Below are 14,183 nucleotides of genomic sequence, written 5' to 3'. Positions count from 1 at the left end.
ATAGAAATCTATGAAACCACACCCTTCTGAAAATAGAGCCATTTTATTGGCTCCTATGATGATCTTTTTGCCCCCCTCTCTCGGTAACGTCATTTGCTATCGGCCAATCACTGCATCATTCAATTGCCAAGCATTGATCTTGCGTGAAAGCTGCTCAATGACCCCCAACCCCTCCCTCAGACTATTGTGCCACGTTCATGACCTATTCAGGAACTAGGAAACTCGGAAATGTCAGACTTGCTAACTGGTTGCACGCGTACTGCGTTCAACCAGTTAGCAAGTCGGATATTGCCGAGTTTCCTAGTTCTGACTAGTAGTTGAATGCAGCATTAACCCTCTCTTACCCCAAGCTACGGTTTGTTCGCCTACCCCTATGTGACGTAGGCTATATTTTGGGAAAATAACAAACGTTTCGCGTTTGGAGATTCATCATGCCTTAATTGAAATTTGTGATATGTTAGTACTACAGGTTTTATAAGCAGAGTTTTACAAGGTGAAGGCCTATAATGCTGCTTTGCAGTCTACCTCTACAATACATCATATACATGAGGTTATTAGATTGAAATTCATTAAATTCTTTATTTTCATCAATGTTTGTCATTCTATATTGTCATTTAAAGCTGATTGATTCTACCAGCAAGATGGTCTGAGTTCAGCCAACACATCATAATAGCAACTTTCTGAAAATGTCCGGCTAAGACAGAACAAGCAGATTGTTAGATTGTTATTTAGCCTGGTAGTAACACTGTTAACAACTGCAGGAATTATGAGATAACAAACTGTGCCTTTTATCAAATCAAATCAAATTGTATTTGTCACATGCACCGAATACAACAGGTGTAGACCTTACAGTGAAACGCTTACTTACAAGCCCTTAACCAACAATGCAGTTTTAAGAAAAATAAGTGTTAAGTAAAAAATAAAGATCCAATGCAGCTGTTTTTTTTCTCAATATAAAATCATTTCTGAGTAACAATTAAGTACCTTACTGTGATTGTAAAAAAAAATATATGCAATATATATATATACATTTACATTTACATTTAAGTCATTTAGCAGACGCTCTTATCCAGAGCGACTTTTAGCACAGAGAAATTTCTCAAGCAAGAGTTTTGCTAGGACAGTCTGTGAGTGGTCTGAGTGGGGAGAGGCAAATTGAAAACTATCTGTTATCGGCAGAAAGGTTCAGAAATCTACTTCTTATCGGTCTATTAACTAATTGACCATCTGGTGATGTCATCAGGCAGGCCAAAGCTCCATCTCACCAAAACAGACTGACATTTCAGGCAGTCTTTTCAAACAGCTTTTGCACTAAAATGGCATAATCATCATTTTCACAATTTCACGGTATTATTCAAGCTCATAGTGTGGAAATACAGTATATATAAAACATAGGTCCATTTTTGACTGCACTGGGGCCTTTAATATCGATACAGTATTATAAAAGGCTTAATAGTTTGGGTGGTTGGCTTTCTCCAGAGAATAAAAAGTAATCAACAGATTAAAACTTTTATATTAGTTTAAAAAAAATCTTTACATGGGGTTTGTATGTCCTGCGAGGTCTGCATTTGTCCCACCAGACCACCAGGTACTATGGAACACCATGAGGTTGTATGCAATAAAATGATGACGACATGCCTAGACTTAAATGCCAGGTGACAAGCGCCAAGTGACGGATGTGCTGGAACAAGGTCAAGGTTTTTGGTTAAACCACGTGGTGGACAGACAGCTGAGTCGAGGGGCGGTCTTGGGCAATAATTTGGCCCTGGCATTTTCTCCACACCAGCCCACATCACTGCTCACTCCCCCAACTCACTTTTGGGGTGACAATTAGACTATAGTTGCTATATTTTACTGTAAAAATAGGAATCAGAATGTCCAGAATTGTTTTTGGTTCAATAGAGATGAATTACATACATCTTTATGTGCACTAACTAATATCATAGGCTAATTCATTTGGGGTTCAACACACGAGGAAGTGGAAACTCAAAACACATGAACTATAATACCCACTGCTAGTAGCCATTTTCCATCCAACAGCAAATGTAATGTCCTAAAAAAAACATTGCAGTCGTAGGCTACTACCCATGAGGCATTTTGTGCACCACTCCATATCTCAAATCCATATCAAATATCTTGGTTGTAAAATACTTGCTACTGAGCTGTATATTGAATAAAAAAATACCTACAGAAAGCTGATACCCTCCCCTCTCTTCGACAGGGACAGGGGGACGAAGCTTCCTAAGCTGTGTGTTTCACGTAACTGCATTTTGAAATGTTATACAATCAGAACACATTTTTCTCTCGAGAAGGCCCCAGCAAGGGCACCGGCACAGGGGCAGACACATTCATTACAGGAATCATGAGGATAATATAATTTACTGTATGACCAAATAATGCTTTTAGCTACCGTTTTTATATTTTTTTAATAGTATTTTATTAGGATCCCCATTAGCTGTTGCTGAAGCAGAATGCATCCTGAGGTCCACACAAAACATAAAATATGACATAATACAGAACATCAATAGACAAGAACACCTCAAGGAATGAACTACACACATTTAAAATAAGAACAATAGAACCAAAAAAGGTCCTACAGACAGTTACATGCATGCATACACTAGTATATATAAAGTACTAGTCAAAAGTTTGGACACACCAACTCATTCAAGGGTTTCTCTTTATGTTTTACTATTTTCTAAATGGAAGAATATTAGTGAAGACATAAAAACTATGAAATAACACATATGGAATCATGTAGTAACCAAATAAATTGTTAAACAAATCCAAATATATTTGATATATTCTTCAAAGTAGCCACCCTTTGCCTTGAGCGTCGCTGCACAGCTATTTTCAGCTCTCTCCAGATGTTCGATCGGGTTCAAGTCCGGGATCTGGCTGGGCCACTCAAGGACATTCAGAGACTTGTCCCGAAGCCACTCATGTGTTGTCTTGGCTGTGTGCTTAAGGTTGTTGTCTGGTGGGAAGGTGAACCTTCATCCCAGTCTGAGTTCCTGAGCGCTCTTGGAGCAGGTTTTCATCAAGGATCTTTCTGTACTTTGTTCTGTTCATCTTTGCCTCGATCCTAACTAGTCTCCCAGTCCTTACCGCTGAAAAACATCCCCACAGCATGATGATGCCACCACCATGCTTCAAGGTAGGGATGGTGCCAGATTTCCTCTAGGCGTGACGCTTGACATTCAGGCCAACGAGTTCAATCTTGGTTTCATCAGCCCAGAGAATGATGTTTTTCATGGTCTGAGAGTCTTTAGGTGCCTTTTAGCAAACTCCAAGTGGGCGGTCATGTGTCTTTTACTGAGGAGTGGCTTCGGTCTGGCCACTTCACCATAAAGGTCTGATTGGTGGAATGCTGCAGAGATGGTTGTCCTTCTGGAAGGTTCTCCCATCTCCACAGAGGAACTCTAGAGCTCTGTCAGAGTGACAATTGGGTTCTTGGTCACCCACCTGACCAAGGCCCTTCTCCCCCGATTGCTCTGTTTGACCAGGTGACCAGCTCTAGGAAGAGTCTTGGTGGTTCCAAACTTCTTCAATTTTAGAATGATTGAGGCCACTGTGTTCTTGGGGACCTTCAAAGATGCATACATTTTTTGGTCCCCTTCTCCAGATCTGTGCCTCGACACAATCTTGTCTCTGAGCTCTACGGACAATTCCTTCAACCTCATGGCTTGGTTTTTGCTCTGACATGCACTGTCAACTGTAGGACCTTGTACTGAATACCATCCGAAGACCCTGTATGTGTCATACATTACTATAACTGTTTCTGTATACTGCAGTATAAACTTACAGAGCGAATAAACTTTGTCTTGAAGACAAGTCTACATATTAGCTATATTGACGGACTAATCTACTTTGTTATTGAAACATGTTTCCTTGCCAACAAATCAAGTTTAAATGATACTTCATTTGTTTGACCAGTTAGACTGAAGCTAGTTTATTCAAATGTATTTCATGAAAATCACAATGAATTGATCCAGGAGTTGAAGTCAACACTATATTAGTTTCTGATGCAGCTGGAATCATTTAGTCACTTGTCTGTACACTTGTAAAAAACAAGATTATATAAAACACTACTATATGTACAGTGGGACAAAAAAGTATTTAGTCAGCCAGCAATTGTGCAAGTTCTCCCACTTAAAAAGATGAGAGGCCTGTAATTTTCATCATAGGTACACTTCAACTATGACAGACAAAATGAGAAAGAAAATCCAGAAAATCACATTGTAGGATTTTTAATGAATTTATTTGCAAATTATGGTGAAAAATAATACCTACAAACAAGCAAGATGTCTGGCTCTCACAGACCTGTAACTTCTTCTTTAAGAGGCTCCTCTATCCTCCACTTGTTACCTGTATTAATGGCACCTGTTTGAATTTGTTATCAGTATAAAAGACACCTGTCCACAACCTCAAACAGTCACACTCCAAACTCAACTATGGCCAAGACCAAAGAGCTGTCAAAGGACACCAGAAACAAAATTGTAGGCCGGGAAGACTGAATCTGCAATAGGTAAGCAGCTTGGTTTGAAGAAATCAACTGTGGGAGCAATTATTAGGAAATGGAAGACATACAAGACCACTGATAATCTCCCTCGATCTGGGGCTCCACGCAAGATCTCACCCCGTGGGGTCAAAATGATCACAAGAACGGTGAGCAAAAATCCCAGAACCACACGGGGGGATCTATAGTGAATGACTTGCAGAGAGCTGGGTCCAAAGTAACAAAGCCTACCATCAGTAACACACTACGCCACCAGGGACTCAAATCCTGCAGTGCCAGACGTGTCCCCCTGCTTAAGCCAGTACATGTCCAGGCCCGTCTGAAGTTTGCTAGAGAGCATTTGGATGATCCAGAAGAAGATTGGGAGAATGTCATATCGTCAGATGAAACCAAAATAGAACTTTTTGGTAAAACTCAACTCGTCGTGTTTGGAGGACAAAGAATGCTGAGTTACATCCAAAGAACACCACACCTACTGTGAAGCATGGGGGTGGTGTAACCCTATTACAGGGGCTGAGTCACAGGCTTACTGGTGCTCTTCCATGCAGTCCCTAGGAGGGGTGTATCACTTGAGTGGGTTGAGTCACTGACGTGATCTTCCTGTCTGGGTTGGCGCCCCCCCTTGGGTTGTGCCGTGGCGGAGAATTTTGTGGGCTATACTCGGCCTTGTCTCAGGATGGTAAGTTGGTGGTTGAAGATATCCCTCTAGTGGTGTGGGGGCTGTGCTTTGGCAAAGTGGGTGGGGTTATATCCTTCCTGCGCTTTGGTCCTCATTCAATGATCGTGACACCCTTTCTGAGTTTTTCACCATTTGTTGCATTACAAAGTTGGATTGAAATAGATTTAATTGTGATTTCTTGTTATTGATCTATACAAAATACTCCATAATGTCAAAGTGAAAAGATAACGGTACAATTTCTTTCAAATAAATAAATATTAAATTGTCACGATTTCCGCCGAGGTCGGTCCCTCCTTGTTCGGGCGGCGGTCGACTTCACTGGTCTTCTAGCCATCGCTGATCAACCTTTCATTTTCCGTTTGTTTTGTCTTGTTTTCCCACACACCTGGTTTGCATTCCCTCATTACTCGTCTTGCATTATAACCCTCTGTTTCCCCCCATGTCTGTGTGTGGAATTGTTATGTGTAAATGTATGTGTACCTCAGGCTGGTTTGCGCCGGGTTATTGTAACCCGTGTGTGTTTAGTTTTCTGAGTGCCGTGTTTTGTTCGCCTCAATAAAGGGCTCCGTTTGCTACCCATTTCTGCTCTCCTGCGCCTGACTTCCCTGCAGCCAGTTACACACTCCTTTACATTAAATAACTGTTGCATAAGTATTCACCCCCTTTGTTCAGGTAAGCATAAATTAGTTTGGGAGTCAAATTTGACTTAACCAATCACATAATATTACATGTACTCACTGTGTGAAATAATAGGGGTTGACATTCTTTTTTTAATGACTACCCCTTCCTCTGTTCCCATACTGTCACGTTCGTATGAAGGAGACCTAGGTGAAGGGTGGTATGCGTACATTCTAATTTATTAAAAGAATGAACACTGAACAAACTAACAAAACAAACCATGAAGCTAATGTGAATAGTGCAGACAGGCAATTAAACATAGGACAAGATCCCACAAACACCAAAAGGAAAATGGCTACCTAAATATAATCCCTAATCAGAGACAACGATAAACAGCTGCCTCTGATTGGGAACCATCTCAGGCCACCATAAACATACAAATAGCTAGACCGACAAAACCCTAGACATAAAAAAACCCTAGACAATAAAAAAACCCTAGACAATACAAAAACTAGCGTATCCACCCTAGTCACACCCTGACTTAATCAAAATACAGTATAAAGAAAACAGAGATCTCAGGTCAGGGTGTGACATACAAGTAGCAAGTTTTAAGTTCCTCGGCATACACATCACAGACAAACTGAATTGGTCCACTCACACTGACAGCGTCGTGAAGAAGGCGCAGCAGCGCCTCTTCAACCTCAGGAGGCTGAAGAAATTCGGCTTGTCACCAAAAGCACTCACAAACTTCTACAGATGCACAATCGAGAGCATCCTGGCGGGCTGTATCACCGCCTGGTACGGCAACTGCTCCGCCCTCAACCGTAAGGCTCTCCAGAGGGTAGTGAGGTCTGCACAACGCATCACCGGGGGCAAACTACCTGCCCTCCAGGACACCTACACCACCCGATGTTACAGGAAGGCCATAAAGATCATCAAGGACATCAACCACCCGAACCACTGCCTGTTCACCCCGCTATCATCCAGAAGGCGAGGTCAGTACAGGTGCATCAAAGCTGGGACCAAGAGACTGAAAAACAGCTTCTATCTCAAGGCCATCAGACTGTTAAACAGCCACCACTAACATTGAGTGGCTGCTGCCAACACACTGTCATTGACACTGACCCAACTCCAGCCACTTTAATAATGGGAATTGATGGGAAATGATGTAAATATATCACTAGCCACTTTAAACAATGCTACCTTATATGTTACTTACCCTACATTATTCATCTCATATGCATACGTATATACTGTACTCTACATCATCGACTGCATCCTTATGTAATACATGTATCACTAGCCACTTTAACTATGCCACTTTGTTTACTTTGTCTACATACTCATCTCATATGTATATACTGTACTCGATACCATCTACTGTATGCTGCTCTGTACCATCACTCATTCATATATCCTTATGTACATATTCTTTATCCCCTTACACTGTGTATAAGACAGTAGTTTTGGAATTGTTAGTTAGATTACTTGTTGGTTATCACTGCATTGTCGGAACTAGAAGCACAAGCATTTCGCTACACTCGCATTAACATCTGCTAACCATGTGTATGTGACAAATACAATTGGATTTGATTTGATTTGATTTGACATACAACATCTGTATGGTCAAGTATTACATTTCAAGCACAGATTCAACTTAAAAAATTTAGATGGGTAATAATAACAAATCAGACATTGACTATCTCTTTAAGCATGGTCAATTTAATAATTATGCTGTGGATGATGTATTAAACCACCCAAACACATTAAAGATACAGTCGTCCTTCTGAACTGAGCTGCAGGACAGGAAGGAAACTGTTTAGACCATTGGTGATTTTAAGACAGCTACAATTGTTGTGATGGGATAAAACTGAGGATGGATCAACATTGTAGTGACTCCGCAATAATGAACTAAATGACAGAATGAAAAGAAGAATACAATTATGCAGAATAAAAATATTCCATCCTGTATGCAACAAGGCTCTAAAGTAATACTGCAACAAAAAAAGGCAAAAGGAATTCACTTTTTGGCCTAAATACAAAGCCTTATTCTTGGAGAAAATCCAACACATCACTGAGTAACTGCCTCCTTATTTTCAAGCATGGTGATGGCTGCATCATGGTATGGGTATGCTTGACATCGGCAAAGACTGGGGAGTTTTTCAGGAATAAAAGAAACGGGATGGATCTAAACTCTAGCAAAATCCTAGAGGAAAACCTGCTTCAGTCTGCTTTACACCATATACTGGGAGAGGAATTCTACTTTCAGCAGGACAATAACCTACAACACAAGGCCAAATCTACCAAGAAGACAGTTCATGTTATTGAGCGGCAATATTATTATATTATTGATATAATTGAGCGGCAGTTTTGAGTTAAATCTGCTTGAAAATCTATGCATGACATGAAAATTGCTGTGTAGCCATGACCCCCAACATCTTCAAAGTACTTAAAGAATTTTGAAAAGAATAATGGGCAAATATTGCACAACCAAGATGTGCAATGCTCTTAGAGATTTACCTGATACAATTCACAACTGTAATCACAGCCACATATGTTTTTTAACATGTATTACCTCAGCGGGATACACTGTTGATATACACTATCGGTCAAAAGTTGTATAAAACCCAGGGTTGTCTTATATTTTTTATATTTTCCACATTATAGAATAATAGTGAAGACACTAAAACTATGAAATAACACATATGGAATCATGTAGTAACCAAAAGAAGTGTTAAACAAATCAAAATATATTTTTATTACCACAGCATTCTGCAGCGATACGCCATCCCATCTGGTTTGAGCTTAGTGGGACTATCATTTGTTTTTCAACAGGACAATGACCCAACACACCTCCAGGCTGTGTAAGGGCTGTTTTACCAAGAAGGAGAGTGATGGAGTGCTGCATCAGATGACCTGGCCTCCACAATCCCCCGACCTCAACCAAATTGAGATGGTTTGGGATGAGTCAGACCGCAGAGTGAAGGAAAAGCAGCCAACAATTGCTCAGCATGTTGGAACTCCTTTAAGACTGTTGGAAAAGCATTCCAGGTCAAATCAAATCCAATTTTATTGGTCACATACATGTGTTTAGTAGATGTTATTGCAGGTGTAGCAAAATGCTTGTGATTCTAGCTCCGACAGTGCAGGAATATCTAACAAGTAATATCTAACAGTTTCACAACATATACCCAAAATACACATAAATCTAAGTAAGGAATAGATTAAGAAAATATATACAAATTTCTTTAGCCTCCTAAGGTTGAAAAGGCACTGTTGTGCCTTCTTCGCTCCACTCTCTGTGTGCGTGAACCATTTCAGTTTGTCAGTGAAATGTACGCCGAGGAACTTTAAGCTTTCCACCTTCTCCACTGTTGTCCCAAAAATGTGGATAGGGGGGTGCTCCCTATGCAGTTTCCTGAAGTCCATGATCATCTCCTTAGTTTTCTTGTCCAGATGGGACAGGGCAGTGTGCAGTGTGGTGGCTATTGCATCGTCTGTGGATCTATAGGGCGGTAAGCAAGTGGGTCTAGGGTGGCAGCTAAGTTGGAGGTGATATGATCCTTGGCTAGTCTCTCAAAGCACTTCATGATGACAGAGATAAGTGCTATAATTGTAATTTACTTAAATTACCTTTGCTTTCTTAGGTACAGGGACAATGGTGGTCATCTTGAAGCATGTGGGGACAACAGACTGGGATAGGGAGAGATTGAGTATATCTGTGAACACACCAGCCAGCATGTCTGTGCATGCTCTGAGGACGCGGCTAGGGATACCATCTGGGCTGGCAGCCTTGCTAGGGTTAACACGCTTAAATGTCATACTCACGTCGGCCACAGAGAAGGAGAGCCCACAGTCCTTGATAGCGGGCCACGTCGGTGGCACTGTATTATCCTAAAAGTGAGCGAAGAAGGTATTCAGCCTGTCCGGAAGCAAGACGTCGGTGTCCGTGACTTGGCTGGTTTTCCTTTTATAATCTGTGATTGTCTGTCGACCCTGCCCCATACGTCTCGTGTCTGAGCCGTTGAACTGGGACTCAACTTTGTCCCTATACCGACGTTTGACCTGCTTGATTGCTTTGCAGAAGGGATAACTACACTGTTTGTATTCTTCCATATTCCCAGTCTTTTTGCCCTCGCGAAATGCGGTGGTTCGCGCTTTCAACTTTGCGCGAATGCTCCCATCTATCCACGGTTTCTGGTTGGGGTTGTCATGTCCTGACCATAGAAAGCCTTTATTTTCTATGGTGGAGTAGGTCAGGGCGTGACTGGGGGGTGTTCTAGTTTTTTATTATTTCTATGTGTTAGTCTAGTTTTTGTATTTCTATGTTGGCCTGGTATGGTTCCCAATCAGAGGCAGCTGTCTATCATTGTCTCTGATTGGGGATCATATTTAGGTAGCCTTTTCCCACCTGTTCCGGCAACAGTTCCTAGTCCAGAGCTTCCGGCGACGGTTCCCAGGCCGGAGCCTCTGGCGACGGTTTCCAGTCCGGAGCCTCCGGTGACGGTTTCCAGTCCAGAGCCTCCGGCGACAGTTTCCATTCCGGAACCTCCTGAGACGGTCCACAGTCCGGAACCGCTTGAGACGGTCCACAGTCCGGAACCTCCTCAGGCGGTCCACAGTCCTGAACCTTTGGCAATGGTCCACGGTCCGGAACCTCCAGCTCCATGGCCAGAGCCTTACCCTGCGCCGATGCCCAGTCTAAGCACGGCGTCCAGTCCAGCTCCAAGGTCAGAGGCTTCTTCTGCGTTGGTGCCCAGTCCAGGCACATTGTCCAGCCCGGGTCCATGGCTGGATTCACTGGATGAGCGGGTTCCTCGTCCTGCACCTGAGCCGCCTCCGATGCTGGAGGATCCGCGGGATGAGAGGGTTCTTCGTCCCGCAATTGAGCCGCCTCCGATGCTGGAGGATACGCGGGATGAGAGGGTTCTTCGTCCCGCAATTGAGCCGCCTCCGATGCTGGAGGATACGCGGGATGAGAGGGTTCTTCGTCCCGCACCAGAGCCAACACTACGTTTCAGGTTTTGCGGCCGGAGTCCTCACCTTGGGGGGGGGGGGGGGGGTACTGTCACTTCCTGGCCATAGAAAGCCTTTATTTTCTATGGTGGAGTAGGTCAGTAGGTCAGTTTATTATTGTATTTATATGTGTTTGTCTAGGTTTTGTATTTATATGTTGGCCCGGTATGGTTCCCAATCAGAGGCAGCTGTCTATCGTTGTCTCTGATTGGGGATCATATTTAGGTAGCCTTTTCCCAACTGTTGTTTGTGGGATCTTGTTTTTGTATTGTTGCTTTTGCGCCCCACAAGGCTGTACGTTCATTTTTTTTGTTTCACTTCGTTTTTGTTGCTGGTTCACATTCAATTAAATTTATGATGAACCCAAATCAAGCTGCGTCTTGGTCCACTCCTTATAACGATTGTTACAGGGGTAGGTTTTAATAGTCATGGTGGGTACGGTATATGTGTCAATATTATTTTCTGAAGCTACTCTGAACATATATCCAGTCCTTGTGATCAAAACAAACATTGAGAGAATGCCAAGAGTGTGCAAAGCTGTCATCAAGGAAAAGGGTGGCTATTTGAAGAATCTCAAATATAAAACATATTTTGATTTGTTTAAAACGTTTTTGGTTACTACATGATTCCATATGTGTAATTTTATAGTTTTGATGTCTTCACTATAATTCTACAATGTAGAAAATAGTTTAAAAAAAAAAGAAATACCTTAGTAGGTGTTCTAAAACTTTTGACCGGTAGTGTACAGAAGTATGTGGACACCACTTCAAATGAGTCGATCTGTCTATTTCAGCCACACCTGTTGCTGACAGGTGTATAAAATCGAGCACACAGCAATGACATCTCTATAGATACACATTGGCAGTAGACTGGCCTTACTGAAGAGCTTAGTGACTTTCAACGTGGCACCTTCATAGGATGCCACCCTTCCAACAACTCAGTTCATCAATTTCCTGCCCTGCTATGGCTGCCCGGTCAACTGTAAGTGCTGTTATTGTGAACTGGAAAGTCTAGGAGCAACAGAGGCTCAACTGTGAAGTGGTAGGCCACACAAACTCACAGAATGGGACTGCCGAGTGCTGAAGTGCATAGCGAGTAAAAATTGTCTGTCTTTGGTTGCAACACTCACTACTGAGTTCCAAAATGCCTCTGGAAGCACGTCAGCACAAGAACTGTTTCCCGGGAGCTTCATGAAATGGATTTCCATGGCCGATCAGCTGCACACAAGCCTAAGCTCACCATGCGCAATGCCAAGTGCCTAGAGTGGTGTAAAGGTCACCGCCATTGGACTCTGGAGCAGTGGAAACGCGTTCTCCGGAGTGATGAATCATGCTTCACCATCTGGCAGTCTGAGTTTGGCTGATGCCAAGAGAATGCTACCTGCCCGAATGCATAGTGCCAACTGTAAAGTTTGGTGGAGGAGGAATAATAGTCTAAGGCTGTTTTTCGTGGTTCGGGCTAGGCCCCTAGTTCCAGTGAAGGGAAATCTTAATGCTGCAGAATACAATGACATTCTAGATTAATCTGTGCTTCCAACTTTGTGGCAACAGTTTGAAACAGTTCCTGTTTCAGCATGACAATGCCCATGTGCACAAAGTGAGGTCCATACAGAAATGGTTGGTTGAGATTGGTATGGAAGAACTTGACTGGCCTGCAAAGACCTGACCTCAACCCCATCGAACACCTTTAGGATGAATTGGAACACCGACTACGGGCCAGGCCTAATAGCTCAAAATCAGTGCCCTACCTCACTAATGTTCTTGTTGCTGAATGGAAGCAAATCTCTGCAGCAATGTTCCAACATCTAGTGGAAAGCCTTCCCAGAAGTTTGGAGGCTGTTATAGCAGCAAAGGGGGGACCAAGTCCATATTAATGCCCATGATTTTGGAATGAGATGTTCGATGAACAGATGTCCACATACTTTTGGTCATGTAGTGTATATTAGTGATTTATTTTTCATTCATCTTAAAGAATTGTTAGAATGTTTCTTACACTTTGACTTTACAGAGTATTTTGTGTAGATCATTGACCATTTTTTTAAAATGATATGCATTTTAATCCCACTTTGTAACATAATAAAATATGAAGATATCCAAGGGGGTGAATACTTATGATAGGCAGTGTACCTACCAATGACTGTACATATGAGGAACATACCCACCTCTGCAACGTGGTCTCAGAGCATTTCATATGATTTTGTACGTAAATCTGAGACATTTCATTTAGTATGATATGTTCATTTTCATAGGGTATATATTCATTTGTTTATGTCTATCATCCATTTCATTTGTACAATATGTTACAAATTTGCATAATGTACAATATGCTACAAATTTGCAAAACATATGAAATGTTGCGAATTCCAATTTGATATGGAGTTTTAGGTGTTAGGTTAAAGGGTTAAGGTTATAGGGGAAGGTTTAGATAACATGCTAAGTTGTTGCAAAGTAGCTAAAAAGTAGTAAGTTGTTGCAAAGTTGCTAATAGCTAAAATGCTAAAGTTGTCCTTGATGAGATTCAAACATGCAACATTTGGGTTGCTAGACGTTCGGGTTATACACCCACCATGCAACATTTGGGTTGCTAGACGTTCGGGTTATACACCCACCATGCAACATTTGGGTTGCTAGACGTTCGAGTTATACACCCACCATCCAACATTTGGGTTGCTAGACGTTCGGGTTATACACCCACCATGCAACATTTGGGTTGCTAGACGTTCGGGTTATACACCCACCATGTAACCTTTGGGTTGCTGACGTTTGACTTATACACCCACCCATCCACCCCCTTAAGTAGCCTTCTATCAAATCAAATCACATTTTATTGGTCACATACACATATTTAGCAGATGTTATTGCGGGTGTAGCAAAATGCTTGTGATCTTATGTAACCCAGTGGAGGGTGCTGAGGTGAGGAAGGCTCATAATATTAACCTGGAAACTATGTGTTTGATGTATTTGATACCATTCCACTTATTCCATTACCACGAGCCTGTCCTCCCAAATTAGTGTGCCACCAACCTCCTGTGATGTAACCATACCAAACGTAACATATTATACTAATTTGCATGTCTCGGATTTACATTTGCTATGTTAAATCTAGTCTATGACACCAGTCCAACCTCTTATGCATAGCCACATCGGGTCGTATTCAGGTCGTTCGATGGGAGCACGAGCCAACACTGTCAATGACGCCTGACCATACAGGGGCGGAGCTAATTAAACAATAAAGGGATTCGATTATTGGGCCGGGTTATCCCAGTGAGAGGAGTTTGCTTTGGGTAAAAAGTGATTGCATTAGTTTTGGAACCGGGCAGCCAGATTCCCAGTTCAAAGCCCAGGGCTAAAT

Source organism: Oncorhynchus nerka, linkage group LG13, assembly GCF_034236695.1.
Source record: "Oncorhynchus nerka isolate Pitt River linkage group LG13, Oner_Uvic_2.0, whole genome shotgun sequence".
In the NCBI taxonomy this organism is placed as follows: Eukaryota; Metazoa; Chordata; class Actinopteri; order Salmoniformes; family Salmonidae; genus Oncorhynchus; species Oncorhynchus nerka.
The sequence above is the reverse complement of the archived record's forward strand: the minus strand, read 5'-3'. Positions refer to the sequence as shown.